Here is a 21,635-nt window from a genome sequence, read left to right as displayed (position 1 = left end):
TTATAAAATTTCCTTTTTATTAACAATATGAATGGATGAAAATTATTGGAGAAATTTTTGGAGACAAATTAGGAAGTTTTAATTAATTAAAACTCTCCTTGTTTGTAGCTTTAATATGACCGGCCATTATAATTGATGAGAAAAAAATTATTTTTAATTAAATAAATTTTTTTTTTCAATGGCAAAAGAATTAAGGAAGTTTTTATTAAATTTTCCGTATTTGCCAAGACCAAGGATTATAAAAGAGGGGGTAGAGGAGGCTTCATGGTGAAAATCTCTATTCTATTTTTCCTCTCTTTTCTCCTTGGGTGTGGCCGGCCCTTCTTTTTCCTCTCCTCTCCTTTGTGTGGCCGAAACCTTCTCTTGGAGGAGATAGCTTTGGTGGCCGGATCTAAGAAGGAGAAGAAGGAGAGAAAAGAAGCCTCTTTTCTAGCATCCCTTGGAGCATTCGTGGTGGTTGAAGCTCTTCATCCTTGGAGGTGCTCTTGTTGTGGCCGAACCTTGCAAGGAGGAGAAGAAGGTGCTTTTGTGGTTTCTCATCTCGGAAGATCATTGCCCACACAATGTCCGAGGTTAGAAGAGGAATACGGTAGAAGACCTAGAGGTTTTTGTTTGTAAAAGGAAAGGTATACTAGTATTTTATTTCCGCATCATACTAGTTTTATTTCTTTGTAAAAATACCAAATACAAGAGGCATGCGATTCTAGTATTTCGAATTAGTTTTCGATGATTGTTCTTTTGTTTTTCTTTTCCTTGTGATTTGATTGTTCCTTTTGGTTGACCTAAAGTTATTTAAGGAAATTAAATATTAGCTTTCCTTAAAAGGCTTTGTCTAGGCGGTGGTGGTTGCTCCCATATCCAAGAAGGCCATGTGCCTCGCCATGCAGTCCTGGAAGTCAATTTTGGAAATTAATATTTAATGGAATTAATAACCTAGGTGATTTGGATCAAACGTGTTAAGTTCCGCAGGAGATCCAAGTCTAAACCTAAAAGAACAAATAATTTAAACTTAGGATCAAACGTGTAAAGTTTCGCAGGCGATCCATGTTTAATTTAAAAGAACACATGGTAGCTAGGAAAAGGTTCAGACCTTTGTATAAAATTTTTGTACAGTGGAACCGTTAGGCTTTCCGAGTAGCTACCAACAGGGGAGGGATCCTGGCGTGCTACCACGTTGCAGTACACTACCCATGAGTGTCCCAGTGGAGCACCACCGAGCAAACTGATGTGCTACCATGATGCATCATGCTACCCATGAGCGGACCAGCAGGGCACCGACAGAGATGAAACTGGCGATGTGCTCAATAATAATGGAGCAGACTATCGCGCAGCATGCAATCATGCAAATGGTGCATGACACTAAGCATGGCAAAATCCTGAGCAGCATAGCAATATCCATATATATGTAAAATGTTTAATATAGGACAATGAACCAAATCAAAGGTACACAGATCAGATAAGGTATAAAACCTAGGTCCTGAATATAATAAAAACATGGTTGTGTCACTACCCCTATAAACATGTATAATCAGACAAATACTAACATGATGTGCATAACAAATAAACAAATAAGCATGTAACAGATCGGGTAGTGATCAACCAAAGCAAATAAGAAATACAATCATTGCTATTTGTTAAAAAGATTACTGTGAATATCAAATGACATAAAGTCAAAGTACCCGCCTTCAATCGAAAAGGTCCAATCTGGTAATTGAGATACTCGTCTCGCGTCAAAATCCTGTGTCAACCATATAATGTACATTTTTATTTAGCTACAAATTTAAACGAATAGCTAAATAAAACCTTCTAAATTAATTTAGGGTAAAACCCTAATCATTCCACTACTCGATTACATTTAAACCTACACATGAATCCAAGTTAACAATTCTTGCTAACACATCTCATCTACAACAAGGATATGTTACCCTACATCTTACCTAGATTCACAGTCGTTGCAGGAACCAGTAGCCACTGAATAGAGTGGCTGTCAGAACCGGGTAGCTGCTAGAAACCCAAGTAACGCCCTACAATTCACTGTCCGTATCAAAGAGATCAAGAAGTCAACAAGATAGTCTATCACCACTACAATTTAACATCAATCTAGCCTCCCTTACCTCCAAGATCACAACCTCGTGCTCACACCGTCAGCCAGGGAAGATGATCGGAGATAATTGGAAAACCGGTAGAAGTAGAGGAGAGGCGACACAGTGAGGCTAGGTGCTGCGACAGTGGAGAACTAGAGCACAATGTGGAGACAGCCTACGCTCGGAAGAGGAGAAGAAGGGTCGGTGCTAGGGCTGAGGAAAGCAGAGCGCTAGGGCACAAGGGAGGTCGGCGGCACCACTGGAATCTCCACGGCGAGGGGCGACGGGCGCTGGTGGCTAGCTAGGGTACGATCACAGAGGAAAAGGAAGAACCTCGGCGTCGGCTGTAGGGCGTCGCCGCTGCTCCGTGTGGCGGTGGCGGAGCGACACAACAGGAGGGCGACAGTGGGTCGGTGGTGGCGGATCGTCGTCGGCGCTTGGGGAAGAGGAGGAGCGGCGCGATAGGGAAGAAGAAGAGAAATAATAGGAGAGGAGAGGAAGAAACCACTGCGGCGGTTAGGGCAAGCCGTCGGGCGTGCAGGAGAGAAAGAAGCAGAGAAAGAAAATAAGAAAGGATAATAAATAAAGAAAATCAACTTTTCCTCGCTTAAATAGATAGCCTAAACAGGCTTTCCCGGAGCCTATTTTTATCCCCGTAAACTCATCCATACAAGCTCCGAAAAATTTCTAAAAATTCTAGAAAATTCCCTTAAGGTGTTACGCCCATTTTCGGTATTTTACATTCTCCCCCACTAATAAAAATTTGGTGCTCAAATTTTGTTATCTGCCATCAGCAAATACTAACAACAGGTAAAAAGTAAAAATGTTGAACGGTAAATTAAATCACATACCTCAAGTGAAAAGATGGGGGTATCAAGCTCGGATAGTATCCTCGAGCTCCCAAGTAGCCTCTTCGTCCGAATGATGCTGCCATCCGACTTTAACCAGTCAGATAGTCTTGTTTCGCAACTGACGCTCTTTCCGGTCTAGAATCTGTTGGAACCCCAAGGTTATTTTGGTGTGATCAACAAGTTAAGTTAGGTCCTGTGTGTTTCTAACCTTGTGTCTAAGTGTGCAGGAGCTTAGGAGCACAGGTAGTCAAGCGGAAGACGCAGCTAGCGAGAAGGACGGTAGTCCGAGTGACGAGGTGCTGCGGAAGAGTACACCGGCGGACGAGAAGGAAGCGTGCGGTGGTTCCGAGGGACGAAAGCCGGAGCGGAAGATTGCTCGGGGTGCAAGAGACGCAGCTAGCGAGAATGACGGCACGCGGTGCGTCCGAGGGATGAAGACTGCGGATGAGTACGCCGGCGGACGAGAAGGAAACACCCGACGATTCCGAGGGACGAGAAGCCGGAGGGAAGCCCGCTCGAGAAGACCGGAAGTTGGGTTCGGGTGAGCCCTTTTCCGGATGGTAGAGATCACCCAAGCGAGCAGATCCGGAGGAGAAGAACCGGATCGAGGTGGGACTGAACCAGAGAAGAGGTCCCGGACGAAAAAGTCAACATCTGTTGACTTTGGGCTCCGAGGCGCCTGGAGCCCTCCGGGGCGCCCGGACCAGACTTTTGACCAAGATCGAGATTTGACTCGATCTGATCATTTGGGGATAAAGTTTATCCCCCTAGGGCGCCCGGAACCCCTTCGGGGCTCCCCGACCAAGGCTATAAATATAGCCTTGGTCTTGAAGCTTTTCACCAGTTCAGAAATTGTAACAACACTTGTCTGCTTCCACTGCTTAGATTAGCTTCTTTCTTTCTGTGCCTACACTACGTAAACGAAGCTTCTCCGTCTGAAGGAGTTCTTAGTACGACCATCTTCCTTGATTAACAACCTCCCTGGTTGTAACCAAGTCAAATTCGGTGCCTCGATTTTATGCTTTATTTTCTGCTTAATCTATTTTTCAAGTGTTAGCTTAATCGTTCGAGAAAGGGTTGTGTTTTATTTAGGCCTATTCAACCCCCCCTTCTAGCCAGCCCAACGGTCCTACAAGTGGTATCAGAGTCGAGACGCTTCAGGAGGACTAACCGCCGAACGAAGCAACAAGATGGCCAAATCTAACATCCACCCGCCAAAATTCGAAGGGGACTTTGCAAGCTGGAAAAAGCACATGGAGGTATTTTTTTGGTACCGATTTTGATTTATTACTAACAATGGAACTCGATTTTGAAGCTCCCGAGGGCAAAGCGAAAAATCTATGGACAAAGAAAAAGCAGGCCGAGTACGCGGCAAACAAGAAAACAGAATTCCATCTGCTAAGCGTACTTCCACCACAAGAACTCAACCGTGTCGGCACCTACAACTCGGCAAAGGAGCTTCGGGAGAAGTTCCTTGAGCTGCACAAAGGAACGTCTGAAGCCAAGCTCGCTAGACGAGATCTGCTTCGCAATCAGCTCACCAGCCTGCGACTTGGGGAAGACGAGACAATCACACATCTGCACTCCAGAATAAAATAAATCATCACCGGACTCACGAATCTCGGAGAAAAGGTAAGTAACCGAGATTCGCTCAGGTACGCGTTAAATTCATTTCTGAGAAATTCAAAATGGGCATCACTAGTAGATGCTTTTTACATTTCGAAGGATTTAGAAAAAATTTCATTAGAAGAATTTTTTTCAACATTTGAAATGCATGAGTCAAGATGTGCAGGAATGAAGGAGCCCAAGAACAACGTCACCCTCAAAGTTTCGAGAGACGAAGCTGAGTTGGAATCTTCTCTCGATGACGAGGAAATGGTAATGATGGTAAGAAGATTCAAGAAACTTTATAAATCTAGATCTACTAACCATCCGCAGGGGAAAAAGAAAAGGACAATCCGCTGCTACTACTGCGACGAAGAAGAGCATGTCAAGGACAACTACCCCAAGCTGAAGAACAAAGACAAGGAGAAGGGTAAGAAGTCTATCCAAAAATGAAAGGCCCTGAAGGCGGCGTGGGACGATACGTCGTCCGAATCAGAAGTTGAAGCATTCTCCGGACTCGCACTGATGGCGAGTCATCAAGACGACTGCGATTCAAGCTCTTCCGAAATGAGCATTGAGAGCATCGATGAAGGGGGAGACACGTCGGAAGAAAGCAGCAGCTCAGGGGGAGAAATGGACAACGAGATCGACAAGGTAAGTCAGGTACGATCTCTTCCTCCCGATAAAATGTTTAAGTTCGTTAAACTTTTAACAAAAGATTGCTCCAAATTAGAAAGTGAAAATAAAAATTTAAAGGTAATTCTAGCTAAGTCTTGTCCCTTAGAAGAATTAGATCAATTAAAACTAGCAAATGAAAAATTGAAACTTGAAAATGATGATTTGAAAATTCAAGTAGATAACTTGAAAAACTATGCATATTCCTCTAAAACCAATTTTAGAAGATTTAATAATTTAAATCGGTACTTTAAATATCACCCGGGACAAATTAAGAACATTTCAAGAAAATATGTCCCAAAAATTTTTTTGGTTAATCCAGTAGGCTGGAACCTATATTGGGTTCTGAAGTCATGCTTAAATTAATTTTAAAATTAAAATTAATGCTTTAAGTGAGAAAATTAAACAAAGAGTTTCTTTATGAGGCTTTGTCAATGAAGTGGTTGTTGCTCCAATAACCAAGAAGGCCTAGTGCCTCGCCACGACCTAGAAGTCAAAATATTGAAATAAATATTTAATTAACTTACTAATAAAGCATTAATGCAAGAATTAATTGATGCTTTAAAAAAGTTATTCAAAATATTTTTTTCAATTTAGAAATTTACTTACTTAAAAAAAAAATTTAAATTGATTAAGTCATTTTTTTTACTTAGAATTTTTTTTAAAATTCTCAAATGATTAAGTTAGAAAAATTTCTTTCAAAAATCTTTACTTAGAAACTTTTTTTAATGTTTTTCTTAAGTTAAAAGGTTTTCTAAAATTAGAAATTTATGCTCAAATTACTTAGAAATTTTTTTTAAAAAAAATTACCTAAGTCAGATTTTCAAAACTTTACTTAGAATTGTTTTTAACTTAGAATTTTTTGTAAATATTTTTTTTCAAATTTACTAAATTTTTAACCCTTAGATTGTTTTTCTTGGAATCCCATTTTTTTGTGATCAAAGGGGGAGAAGGGAAAGTATAAGTGTAGGGGAAGGTAGATAGATTTAACTTTTTTCTATCTTTTTGTACTTAAATTGCAAATTAAGTTGATTTACTTAATTTTATTTAATGTCTATTTTAACCCTAGCTTAACTTGGGTTGATCACACTAAAAAGGGGGAGATTGTTGGAACCCCAAGGTTGTTTTAGTGTGATCAACAAGTTAAGTTAGGTCCAGTGTGTTTCTAACCTTGTATCTAAGTGTGCAGGAGCTTAGGAGCACAGGTAGTCGAGCGGAAGACGCAGCTAGCGAGAACGACGGCAGTCCGAGGGACGAGGTGCTGCGGAAGAGTACACCGGCGGACGAGAAGGAAGCGTGCGGTGGTTCCGAGGGACGAAAGCCGGAGTGGAAGATTGCTCGGGGAGCAAGAGACGCAGCTAGCGAGAAGGACGGCATGCGGTGCGTCCGAGGGATGAAGATTGCAGATGAGTACGCCGGCGGACGAGAAGCCGGAGGGAAGCCCGCTCAAGAAGACCGGAAGTTGGGTTCGGGTGAGCCCTTTTCCGGATGGTAGAGATCACCCAAGCGAGCGGATCCGGAGGAGAAGAACCGGACCTAGGCGGGACTGAACTAGAGAAGAAGTCCCGGACGAAAAAGTCAACATCTGTTGACTTTGGGCTCCGGGGCGCCCGGAACCCTTCCGGGCGCCCGGACCAGACTTTTGACCAGGATCGAGATTGGACTCGATCTGATCGTTGGGGGATAAAGTTTATCCCCCCAGGGCGCCTGGAACCCCTTCGGGGCGCCCCAACCAAGGCTATAAATATAGCCTTGGTCTAGAAGCTTTTCATCAGTTCAGAAATTGTAACAACACTTGTGTGCTTCCACTGCTTAGAATAGTTTCTTTCTTTCTGTGCCTACACTACTGTAAACGAGGCTTCTCCGCCTGATGGAGTTATTAGTGCGACTATCTTCCTTGGATTAACAACCTCCCCGGTTGTAACCAAGTCAAATCCGGTGCCTCGTTTTTATGCTTTATTTTCTGCTTAATCTATTTTTCAAGTGTTAGCTTAATCGTTCGAGAAAGGGTTGTGTTTTATATAGGGCTATTCAACCCCCCTTCTAGCCGGCCCAACGGTCCTACAGAATCTGTACCAGAATCTCCTCATAAGTGACGTCAGGCTGAACGGGAACTGAGATATCTGTCAGCACATGTGTCGGGTCGGGTATGTATCTCCTCAACATAGATACGTGGAATACATCGTACACGCCTGCCAGAGACGGTGGTAGTGCCAGCCGGTAAGCTACTGCTCCAATCCTCTCCAGGATCTGGAAAGGGCCAATGTATCGCGGAGCTAGCTTACCTCTGAGGCCAAATCTCTTCACCCCTTTCGTGGGTGAAACTCGCAGAAATACATGGTCACCTGTATAGAACTCCAGGGGTCTGCGTCTCCGATTTGCATAACTCTTCTGGCGGTCCTGCGCCTCTGACATCCTCCGTCTGATAGTACGGACCAACTCTACCTCCTGCTGAGCTCTATGAGGTCCCAACAGCTGGGCCTCCCCAACCTCATCCCAGAGGGTGGGTGTCCGACAAGGCCTACCATACAACGCTTCAAACGGTGCCATCTGGATAGCCGAATGAAAGCTGTTGTTATAGGTGAACTCTACCAATGGCAAATGGTCCTCCCAACTGCCTCCGAAATCCAATACACATGACCTCAGCAAGTCCTCTAGAGTCTATATGGTCCGTTCTGACTATCCATCTGTCTGCGGATGGAAAGCTGTACTGAAACGGAGCTGAGTGCCCAAGGTCTGCTGCAGACTTTGCCAGAAAAGAGACGTGAACCGGGGGTCTTTGTCCGAAATAATACTCAAAGGGACACCATACAATCTGATGATCTCCTGGCAATACAAATCTGCCAATCGATCCAGGGAATCTGTCCTCCGGATCGCTAAGAAATGCACGGATTTGGTTAACCGATCAACAATTACCCAAATCGCGTCATGGCATCGTCGTGTCCTCGGCAAACCCACCACAAAGTCCATAGTAATGTGTTCCCATTTCCACTCAGGAATAGGAATCTGCTGAAGTAAACCGGCAGGTCTCTTGTGCTCAGCCTTCACCTGCTGACAGACAAGACATCTAGCTACGAATTTCGTGATGTTTTTCTTCATACCATTCCACCAGTAGGAACACCTCAAATCTCGATACATGCGGGTCCCACCTGGATGGATCGCAAATCGAGAGTGATGAGCCTCCTGAAGTAGCACCTGTAAGACCGGGTGAGACTGAGGTATGCATAATTTGCCTCAGAAGTATATAATACCCTCCTTATCTCGTGTGAACTCGGTCTGTTGCCCGGAAGCTATCTGGCTGCCAATAAACTGCAAATGCTGATCACCGGCCTGGGCCTCTCAGATCCTCGTCCTGATCGACGACTGAGTAACCATGGTAACCAGAATACCCTGCTCTGTTGGTCCCTGCTCCTCAAGGCCTAACTCAGAGAAACCCTGAATCAAGTCTGTGACTGAAGTCCGGTGGCAAGCGAAAGTCCCTCTAGACTTCCTGTTCAGCGCATCGGCAACCACATTAGCTTTCCCCGGGTGGTAGCTAATGGTACAATTATAATCTTTTAGGAACTCCATCCATCTTCTCTATCGGAAATTAAGCTCCTTCTGGGTAAAAATATATTTGAGACTCTTATGATCAGTGAGAATCTCAAATGTAATGTCGTACAAATGATGCCGCCAAAGCTTCAGAGCAAAGATGATGGCAGCTAGCTCCAGATCATGAACTGGGTAGTTCTTCTCATGCTCTTTTAACTGTCGAGAAGCATAGGAGACTACCCTGCCGTGCTGCATCAGAACAGCACCCAAACCCTGAAGAGACGCGTCGGTGTAGAGTACAAATCCATCCTCTCCAGAAGGTAAAACCAAAACTGGAGCCGACACTAATCTCCGCTTCAGCTCCTCAAAGCTGGTCTCGCAATCCTCGGTCCAAGTGAACTTCATGCTTTTCCTTGTAAGGTGTGTCAGCGGCATAACAATACGCGAGAAACCCTCGACAAAATGTCGGTAATATCCGGCCAGTCCTAGAAAACTGCGGATCTCCTGCACTGACTTCGGCTGCTCCCAACTGGTGACAGCCTCGATCTTCTGAGGGTCTACTGAAATACCTCTGCTAGAGACCACATGTCCCAGAAAACCAACTGAGGATAGTCAGAACACACACTTGCTGAACTTCGCGTACAGTTGATGACGTCGAAGAGTCTCCAAAACTGTGCGAAGATGCTACGCATGTTCCTCTTCGGATCGCGAGTAGACCAATATGTCATCGATGAAAACGATAACAAACTGATCAAGATACTCCAAAAAAACGTGGTTCATCAAATCCATAAACATCGCTGGAGCATTGGTAAGCCCAAATGACATTACCAAAAACTCATAATGATCGTATCTGGTACGGAAAATTGTCTTCTGAATATCAGATTCTCTGACTCTCAGCTGATGATACCTGGACCATAGATCAATCTTAGAATATACTGATGTACCTCTGAGCTAATCAAACAAATCCTCGATCCGTTGTAAGGGTTACTTATTTCTGACGGTCACTGCATTCAGCTGTCTGTACTCAATACATAATCTCAGAGTACCGTCCTTTTTCCTGACAAATAATACCGGAGAACCCCATGGAGAAACACTAGGGCCAATAAATCCCCTATCTAAAAGCTCCTGGAGTTGAACCTTCAGCTCGTTCAACTCTTTTGGTGACATACGATAAGGAGCTTTCGATGCCGGCGCGGTCCCCGGAATCAGCTCAATAGCGAACTCCACTTGCCTTCTGGGAGGCAAACCTGGTAGCTCCTCTAGAAATACATCTGGGTACTCTCGGACTATTGGCACATCGGAGAGCTATGAACTACTGCTGTTGTCAGTACTAATCAAAGATAACAGAAAACCCTGACAACCATGTGATAGTAGCTTCTGAGCCTGAATCGTTGAAATAATCGATATGCCATCGTCTCTGATGCCAGTGAAATCCCACGAGGGTTGGTTCGGAGGCCGGAATATGACTACCCTCGTCTGGCAATCAACAGTGGCATGATATGCTGACAAACAATCCATGCCAAGAATAATATCAAAGTCGACCATTTCCAATACTAAAAGATCTACCATAAGTATCATGTTGCCAAAGTCTAACGGGCAACATCTGACCTCTTGAGTGTAACGCCTGCCCCTCCTGCTAGTGGAGGCGGGGTTACTTTCTACATACATAACATACGTACATGAATTTAAAAAAAAAACAACGGAAGTAATCATTTATTTATTTTTCATTTAAATCACAATTAATCATACGAGCATGCTTAGCATAGTTATGAACTTAAAGAGTCATAATATCCATTTCTAACATAAACATAAGTAAAGTGATCATGCAAGACATCAACATAAATTAAGCATAGTTCATATCAATCCTAAATCAACGTAAGCAGGTCTTTCTTTCTTAGCCAAGCCACCACACACATCTCCTGCCCCTCCTGCTGGTCCTTTAGTTCATCCATCCTTTACCTTTATCTGTGGTACAAGGAAAGTAACTATAAGCACACAAGGCTTAGTGAGATTCTTTCCTACTCACAAAAAAACACATGTCATAGCAATTCATACAACATATAGCATGGACACATAAAACATCTAACCAACATGTCATGCAAAAGCATCATATCACATAGCATAAAGAGTACATCATATCATACCATATCATAGCATAAAGGAACATCATGTCATATCATATCATAAAAGAAACATCATGTCATATCATGTCATAACATAATTGTAAGCATCATGTCATATCATATCATAACGTAAAAGTAAGCATCATGACGTATCATATCATAGCATAATCATATATACAATGTAAGATGTCTTTTAAAACATGGGTAATATCATGTGCAAGATGCTTTTAAACAAAAACATATCATATAATACTTGAACATAATATCATCATGAGGGCCCGGCTTGTACCACATACATACATAAATGCGCGCAATCCCTAGAACAGGGTAGCTAGCCCCGAACCTACTAGGGATCTAGGTCCGTACTACGACCGTCGACCTAGGGGCATACTAAGGAGCACATCCCTTTACTAGACCCGTTCATAGTCCGTCGGCCTAGGGGCGCTTATGGAGCCCACCCTTGGTACAAGCATACAAAGTAAAATAACATGTCATATAATCATAGTATATCATATTCATGTCATTTATAGCATATAATGTTCATGTCATTCATCATGTTCATGTCATTCATAACTTAACTTAGCATGAAGAGTGCTCTTAGTCTCACTTGATAGGGAAGCAACTCTTAGGCCTTTCACTTAGCATATCATAAAGAGTGCTCTTAGTCTCAACAAGTAGGGAAACAACTCTTAGGCCTTTCACTTAGCATATCATAAACATATGTACTTGAGCATATAGCATATCATAGGAGACATTTTAAATGCATGATTCATAAGTATACATAGATGAACATATATCATATCATGGGAACATAATCATGCATGGAACATAAGTTAACATCTCCTAATTCATATCATGGCATGTGAAGCACATAAAGAGTCATAATTGGGTCTCAATCATCAACCTATCATAGGTGGCCAAAACATGCAAGGAATCACCTAGGTTGAAAGCAACATACAAGCATATGAACCCTAAACCAATTTCATATCATTTATCATAAGGAACATCATGAGCATATTTAGTTTATGTTCTAAGCTTCCTAGGTCTACAAATCAAGTTGTGGCCGAAACATACAAGGCCTAAACCTAGGTTACAAATAGCATATAAACATGTGAACCCTAAACCAATTCCATATCATTTATCATAAGGAATATCATGAGCATATTTGGTTTAGGTTCTAAGGTTCCTAGGTCTACAAATCATGTTGGGTTCATCGGGCCGTGAAAACCGCTTTTTCGCGTCGCGGAAACCCCGAGTCACCCAAAGCCATGGATCTCGTGCAAAGATTTGTAAACAAAACTTTTTGAAAAACCTTTTTCTTGTACGAGTTTGTAAAAACTTTAGATCTACACTAAAGTTAAGATCATTACCCTTGTAGCTAAGCCCTTCGCGTTCCCGCTCGTCCAAGGTGCCGGATCTCTAGACCGTCAAGTGTACGGTCCTCTAGAAGTATCCACACGAACAATCCTTGATGGAGAAGACCAAACAAAGGTGTGCTAGCACCTTGTCTTGTTCGGCCAAGAGAGGAGGAGAGGGAGAAGAGAGAGCTCTAGAGGAAGAAGATGACTTAATCACACTTGAATGAAAAAATGAATTTTTTTCATTCCCCACTAAAGTGGCCGGCCACATCTTGGAGGTGTAACTCCCCACATTAATTCCAATTAATGTGGAGACCATTAAGAGTTGTAACCCCCATGAGGTGGCACTCTAGGATGATGTAGATCAACACTATTGGTCCACATCTTGCCACCTCACTAAATGACATGGCAACAAGTGTAACCTCCTCATTTAATGTGGGTCGGCCACATTAAATGCTATGGAGACGTGTAACCTCCATGAGGTGGCACACATTGATGATGTGGAGCAATCCTATTGGTCCACATCTTGCCAACTCACTAGTGATGTGGCAAAAAGTCAAGTCAAACATGACTTTTTCTCTTCCTCTCAAATCAAGTCAAACTTGATCAAATCTCTCTCATGGTTGATCTAATCCAACCATATGATTCAAGCCAACTTAATATAATGAATCTAATTCATTAAATTAAGTTGATTTAATGGATCATAATCTAAATTAGACTCATTAAATACATGAATCAACTTGAGTCCAACTCAATTAGCCCAATTTGGATTACTCTTAATCAAATATGATTCATCAAATGAATCTAATCCTCTTGGTTCATCATATGAACCAAATCTCCATCTAATTGTCCTTAGTGTGTGACCCTATAGGTTCTTGTAACGTTGGCAATGCCCTAAACCCATTTAGGAGCATAAGTAATGAGCGGTATCTAGTAACACATCATTACTACCCAAGTTACAAGAATGTCGAGATCCGACATCACCTTGTGACTACCAATTGTGACTCCTCACAAAATATATGACATTGTCCTTCTATCCTAGACATCTAGATTGATCAATGTGAGGCATAGACCGTGTCATCCTCTAATCAATCTAAATCTTGAACTCCAAGTAGACTCACTCGATCAAATGAGCTCAACATCTAATGTTGACTCATTTGGGCATGACCATGCACTTAGTGGTCTCACTCTATCAAGAATAGCGATGTCGCTCCCGTCATATGGGAGGGATAGATCCCATCTACATCACTCACATCCCTCTGCATAATTCGTTACATACCCAGTAATTGCCTTTATAGTCCACCCAGTTACGGGTGACGTTTGACGAAACCAAAGTACATAACTCCTTATGTAGGGATCCATGGTGACTTCAGGTCCAAGGACTAATAGTCATACTAATAGCCACATGAGAAAGTATATGACACTCATATAACGATCCATGATACTTTCTCATGGCGGGTCATTCAGTATACATTCTCCAATGTATACCCATGTGTCAGCTTGATATCTCTATATCCATGACTTGTGAAATCAAGTCATCGAACTGACCTACATGCTAGTCTTATTGCATTAACATTGTCCCTGAATGTTAATACTCGACTAGGAATGATTTAGAGTAGTGTTCCTTATATCATCTCACTATCGATTCAACTAATCGACTGATATAGGTATGAACCTTCTACTTAAGGGCGCTATTATACTTAGTCTATTTGGCACTAATACAAATGAGTATAATAACCAAAAAAATGCCTTTATTAATATACAAGAATATGATACAATGAGTCCATACAATCATCAAATGATTGGCTCTAGGGCTCTAACTAACAATCTCCCACTAGCACTAGTACCAATCAGTATAGGCTCTAAGGCCTAATGACCTAGTGTGACCATCATGCTTCCTCTGTGCCAAAGCCTTGGTCAAGGGATCTGCGATGTTAACCTCTGTAGGTACTCTGCAAATCTTCACATCTCCTCTATCGATAATCTCTCGGATGAGATGGAAGCGCCGTAGTATGTGCTTGGTCCGCTGGTGTGAGGTTCCCTGTGCTATAGCTCCATTGTTGTCACAATAGAGCTCAACTGGTCAGCGATGTTAGAACCACCCCAAGTTCGTGATGAACTCATGGATCCAACTACCTCCTTTCCCTCTAATGCAGCAATATACTCGACCTCTGTTGTAGAATCAGCTACTGTATCCTGCTTCGAATTCTTCCAGCTGACAGCACCACCATTAATGCAAAATATGAACCCCTACTGCGATCTATAGTCATCTTGATCGGTCTGGAAGCTAGCATCACTGTAACCCTTTATAGCTAGCTCATCATCGCCTCCATATATCAAGAAATATTCTTTAGTCTTTCTTAAGTACTTAAGAATATTCTTGACCGCTATCTAGTGACTTTCACCTGGATCTGACTGGTATCTACTCATCATGCTCAAAGCATACGAGACATCAGGTCGAGTACATAGCATGGCGTACATGATCGATCCTATGGCCGAGGCATAAGGAATCTGATCCATGCGGTCTCTCTCCTCTCTAGAAGAGGGACCTTGAGTCTTCGAAAGACTCACGCCATGTGACATCGGCAGAAATCCCTTCTTGGAGTTCTGCATGGCAAACCGAAGGAGTACCTTGTCAATGTATATACTCTGACTTAGGCCAAGCAATGTCTTAGATCTATCTCTATAGATCTGAATCCCTAGAATGCGGGATGCCTCACCTAAGTCCTTCATTGAGAAGCAACTCCCTAGCCAGGTCTTGACAGACTGAAGCATAGGGATGTCCTTCCCAATGAGTAGTATGTCATCCACATACAATATGAGGAAGACAACTATATTCCCTACAACCTTCTTGTAGACACAAGGCTCATCTTCGTTCTTGATGAAACCAAACTGTTTGATTGCATCATCGAATCGAAGATTCCAGCTCCGAGAAGCTTGCTTTAGTCCATAAATGGACCTATACAGCTTGCATACTCTGCTAGTATGCTGTGGATCTACAAAACCCTCAGGTTGTGTCATGTACACATCCTCGAGTAGGTTTCCATTCAGAAACACGGTTTTGACATCCATCTGCCATATCTCATAGTCATGGTAGGCTGCAATAGCAAGCATGATCCGAATAAACTTAAACATCGCTACTGGAGAAAAGGTTTCATCATAGTCAATTCCATGAATTTGCTTGAAACCTTTAGCTACCAAGCGACCCTTATAGATAAGTCCATCCATGTCAGTCTTTCTCTTAAAGACCCACTTACACCCAATGGGTTTTACCCCTTCAGGTGGATCAACCAAAGTCCATACTTGGTTGGTGTACATGGAATCCATTTCGGATCTCATGGCTTCTAGCCATTTCTCGGAATCTGGTCTCATCACAGCTTCCTGATAGGTGGTAGGCTCATCCTCTATGAGCACAACGTCATCATGGTCAGACAAGAGAAATGAGTATCTCTCAGGCTGACGACGTACCCTATCAGACCTGCGAAGAGGTATGTCTACTTGAACTGGTTGTTGTTCCTCAACTCTTTGTGGAACAACATCATCCACAACACTTTGTGGTTCCAGTTCAACTTCCATCGAGGCATCAGTGCTATTGTTCGCATCTTGAACTTCTTCAAGATCGAACGCGCTCCCATTAGTCTTTCTAGAAACAAAGTCCCTTTCTAGAAAGACCCCAGTATTTGCCACAACTACCTTGTGCTGACTGGGAATGTAGAAGTAATATCCCTTAGTTTCCTTGGGATATCCGATGAAATAGCACTTGTCGGATTTGGGTCCTAATTTGTCTGAGACTTGACGTCGTACGTAAGCCTCACAACCCCAAATCTTCATGAAAGACACTTGGGCATCTCTCCCAGTCCATATCCTATATGGTGTCTTTATCACGGCCTTGGATGGAACTCGGTTGAGTATAAAAGCTGCCGTGTCTAGAGCATAGCCCCAAAGGTATGTCGGAAGATCTATGTGACTCATCATAGATCGTACCATATCTAATAAGGTACGATTCCTCCTTTCGGATACACCATTCCACTGTGGTGTTCCAGGAGGAGTGAGTTGAGATAGAATCCCACACTCAGCTAGGTAGTCACGAAACTCATGGCTAAGGTATTCTCCACCTCGATCAGATCGAAGTATCTTAATACTTTTGCCAAGCTGGTTCTGTACTTCATTCTTGAATTCTTTGAACTTTTCAAAGGATTCAGACTTATGTGTCATCAAGTACACATAACCATATCTACTGAAGTCATCAGTAAATGTGATGAAGTATCTATAACCGCCTCTAGCAGCAACATTGAAAGGGCCACATACATCACTATGTATGAGTCCTAACAAATCAGTTGCTCTCTCGCTATGCCCACTAAAGGGGGTCTTGGTCATCTTGCCTCATAGGCATGACTCGCATATCTCATATGATTCTAAATCAAATGAGTCCAACAAACCATCCTTATGGAGCTGGGATAAGCGATTGTCATTTATATGACCTAAGCGACAGTGCCAGAGTTATGTTTGGTTCATGTCATTTGACTTGAACCTCTTGGTACTAATGTTATAGATAGGGCTCTCAAGGTCTAGAATATAGAGTCCGTTTATTAGTGGTGCACTACAATAGAACATATCTTTCAAATAAACAGAACAACATTTGTCTTTTATTATAAAAGAGTATCCTTTCTTGTCTAAACAAGAAACTGAAACTATGTTCTTAGTCAATGTAGGCACATAACAACAATCGTCTAACTCTAATATAAGCCCAGAGGGCAGAGATAGAAAATAAGTCCCTACAGCAACAGCAGCAACCCGTGCTCCATTGCCTACTCGTAGGTCTATCTCGCCCTTTATCAATACTCTGCTATTTCTCAGTGCTTGTACATTAGTACAAATGTGCGAAGCACATCCGGTATCTAATACCCACGACGAAGAAATAGAGAGGTTGACTTCTATAACATTTATACCTGAAGTAGAAATCTTATTTCTCTTCTTGTTAAGATCTTCCAGGTGTCCTGTGAAGTTCCTCTTCCAGTGCCCTGCTTGTCCTTGATATAATTGACGAAGATGTGCAACCATATCGTAAGCACCTATCAACTCATGTTGCTTCTGAAGCTCAGAGTTCATGGTTGCGAGCATTAGACAGGACACATCTAATGCGTCATCTTGATGCTTCTTGTAAGCATCTCGGTCAGCTCACGTGGCAGTGGCAGGAGGAGCCTCCGGAATGGGCTGCTCCAGAATGTACAGTTTACGTTCCTGAGTGAGAACTATTCTCAGGTTCCTGTACCAGTCCAGGAAATTTGCTCCGTTGAGCTTGTCCTTCTCAAGGACAGATCGCAGGGAGAAGGAATTCGTGTTTGACGTCATGGTTATCTACAACAGAAAATTTACAGAAATAAATATCATATTCTTTTAAAAAGCATTTAATTAGGCCTTTAATTAAAAGATGCTCCCACTGAATACTATAATTCATGTGGGACAAGATCCACATCATACTAACCCTTGAGTTAGCTTTGGCTAATACGCCCAAGGCTTAGTATGATCGGTAGGTAACGATTTCCAATTACATCTCTATGCAACTCTTGTTTATAGAATCAATATCAGCATTTATATTAAAACTCGAGTTAGATTTGGCTAATACGCCCGAGAGTTAATATAAATGTGATTTTGACCTATCTTTTCCAACCGTTGGAATAATGCCTATAGTTGACTCGATCCAACCGAGTAAGTAGGAATACTCAATCTAATTGAGTTTGTATTCACCAATGCGTTGATAGGCGGGACCAAGATTGTCCCTCCGTACCCTACCAAGATAATATGTATTGCTCTGCTTTGGCAGATTCAACAATACATGTGATCGAGGTAGTGATAGGTATCACAGCACGGTTAGGCATTTAGAGTTGGTTCGATCTAGATCTAATCTAATCGAGAATGATGCATCTTGTGCACGACTTAGATCTAATCTAATCGCAAGGGTGCATCATGTGCACGACTTAGATCTAATCTAATCGTTAAGACACTAATTAATTAATTAATTATTAAACATGCATCAGATACATAACAATTAATTAATTAATCTATTTGTGATTTAGTCATGTCCCTACTATGATCTTCTCAAGCCAATGAGAAGATCGATTGGTCAACCTAGGGTCAACAGCTTCTCCAAGCTCCTCCCTTTGACCACCTTGTGTTGCTCGTGCTCGCCTCGGAACTCCGTCTCTTGTGGACCCTCCTCCGCTCCAATTTGTACATTACAATTTGAAACTCGAGTTACATTCGAGTCTAAATCTAATTTACAACCAGAATAAGAGAAAGGCACGATGCGCAGGCCGTGGGAAAAAATAAAAATACAGCACACACAATCATATGACGGCACGCAGGCCGTATTATGAATTACAACACAAATCCAATCTTATTGGGTATTTTGGGCCATGACTATCACAAATTAATATATAATTCAAAATTATATATTTTTATAATTTTTCTGTAATTTTAAAAATAATTTTTTACAATTTTTATAAGTAAAATTTCCCGGTGGTCCCGTTTAGCGGTTTCGGGCGCAATCGCGGAACGGATCTCCTTGCGGGGCCCAGGGGCAGCTCCCCTACCCGCGATCTAACCATCGCGAGGGTTCCTTTGCGATCCAACAGCGCCTAAACCCACTGTCCCAAAACGATTTGGGTCGAGACATTGCCGTTTCGGAAAAATCTTCCCGGCGGGTTCGTTTTTAGCGATTTCGGGTGCAATTGCGGAGCAAATTGCCTTGCGGGGTTAGGGGCAATGCCCCTACCCACGATCTAACCATCATGAGTTGCTCCTTTGCGATCTAATGGCACCCGACCCCGCTGTCCCAAACGGATTTGGGGCAAAACGAAGTCGTTTAAAAGAAAACTTTCCGGTAGCCGAAGCCTACAAGTGCTGAGACACTTGTGCTTCGCTTCTACGGAAAAATTATTCATAAAAACTCTAAAAACTCAATTTTTACAGAAAATCACAGAAGGTATATTTTTCAAAAAAATACAAACGAACTCGTATAAGTCTTTGCACGTGGCTCTGATACCACTGTTGGGTTCATCGGGCCGTGAAAATCGCTTTTTCGCGTCGCGGAAAGCCATGGATCTCGTGCAAAGATTCGTAAACAAAACTTTTCGAAAAACCTTTTTCTTGTACGAGTTTGTAAAAACTTTAGATCTACACTAAAGTTAAGATCATTACCCTTGTAGCGAAGCCCTTCGCGTTCCCGCTCGTCCAAGGTGTCGGATCTCTAGACCGTCAAGTGTACGGTCCTCTAGAAGTATCCACACGAACAATCCTTGATGGAGAAGACCAAACAAAGGTGTGCTAGCACCTTGTCTTGTTCGGCCAAGAGAGGAGGAGAGGGAGAAGAGAGGGCTCTAGAGGAAGAAGATGACTTAATCACACTTGAATGAAAAAATGAATTTTTTTCATTCCCCACTAAAGTGGCCGGCCACATCTTGGAGGTGTAACTCCCCACATTAATTCCAATTAATGTGGAGACCATTAAGAGTTGTAACCCCCATGAGGTGGCACTCTAGGATGATGTGGATCAACACTATTGGTCCACATCTTGCCACCTCACTAAATGACATGGAAATAAGTGTAACCTCCTCATTTAATGTGGGCCGGCCACATTAAATGCTATGGAGACTTGTAACCTCCATGAGGTGGCACACATTGATGATGTGGAGCAATCCTATTGGTCCACATCTTGCCAACTCACTAGTGATGTGGCAAAAAGTCAAGTCAAACATACTTTTTCTCTTCCTCTCAAATCAAGTCAAATTTGATCAAATCTCTCTCATGGTTGATCTAATCCAACCATATGATTCAAGCCAACTTAATATAATGAATCTAATTCATTAAATTAAGTTGATTTAATGAGTCATAATCTAAATTAGACTCATTAAATACATGGATCAACTTGAGTCCAACTCAATTAGCCCAATTTGGATTACTCTTAATCCAATATGATTCATCAAATGAATCTAATCCTCTTGGTTCATCATATGAATCAAATCTCCATCTAATTGTCCTTAGTGTGTGACCCTATAGGTTGTTGTAACGTTGGCAATGCCCTAAACCCATTTAGGAGCATAAGTAATGAGCGGTATCTAGAAACACATCATTACTACCCAAGTTACAAGAATGTCGAGATCCGACATCACCTTGTGATTACCAATTGTGACTCCTCACAAAATATATGACATTGTCCTTCTATCCTAGACATCTAGATTGATCAATGTGAGGCATAGACCGTGTCATCCTCTAATCAATCTAAATCTTGAACTCCAAGTAGACTCGCTCGATCAAATGAGCTCAACATCTAATGTTGACTCATTTGGGTATGGCCATGCACTTAGTGGTCTCACTCTATCAAGAATAGCGATGTCGGTCCCGTCATATGGGAGGGATAGATCCCATCTACATCACTCACATCCCTCTGCATAATTCGTTACATACCCAGTAATCGCCTTTATAGTCCACCCAGTTACGGGTGACGTTTGACGAAACCAAAGTACATAACTCCTTATGTAGGGATCCATGGTGACTTCATGTCCAAGGACTAATAGTCATACTAATAGCCACATGAGAAAGTATATGACACTCATATAACGATCCATGATACTTTCTCATGGCGGGTCATTCAGTATACATTCTCCAATGTATACCCATGTGTCAGCTTGATATCTCTATATCCATGACTTGTGAAATCAAGTCATCGAACTGACCTACATGCTAGTCTTATTGCATTAACATTGTCCCTGAATGTTAATACTCGACTAGGAATGATTTAGAGTAGTGTTCCTTATATCATCTCACTATCGATTCAACTAATCGATTGATATAGGTATGAACCTTCTACTCAAGGACGCTATTATACTTAGTTTATTTGGCACTAATACAAATGAGTATAATAACCAAACAAATGCCTTTATTAATATACAAGAATATGATACAATGAGTCCATACAATCATCAAATGATTGGCTCTAGGGCTCTAACTAACAAATCATGTGTAGCCGAAACATGCAAATCCTAAACCTAGGTTACAAATAGCATATAAACATGGGAACCCTAAACCAATTCCATATTATTTATCATAAGGAACATCATGAGCATATTTGGTTTAGGTTCTAAGCTTCCTAGGTCTACAAATCATGTTGTGGCCAAAACATACAAAGCCTAAACCTAGGTTACAAATAGCATATAAACATGTGAACCCTAAACCAATTCCATATTATTTATCATGAGGAACATCATGAGCATATTTGGTTTAGGTTCTAAGCTTCCTAGGTCTACAAACCATGATGTGGCCGAAAGTCATGAAGTGTGAAACTAAGTTCTAAACCAAAGACAAGCATAAGAATATCATGTTATCTTCATATTATATCATAGGGAAAAA

Source organism: Zingiber officinale, chromosome 5A (genome assembly GCF_018446385.1).
Source record: "Zingiber officinale cultivar Zhangliang chromosome 5A, Zo_v1.1, whole genome shotgun sequence".
Taxonomy (NCBI): domain Eukaryota; kingdom Viridiplantae; phylum Streptophyta; class Magnoliopsida; order Zingiberales; family Zingiberaceae; genus Zingiber; species Zingiber officinale.
The sequence above is the reverse complement of the archived record's forward strand: the minus strand, read 5'-3'. Positions refer to the sequence as shown.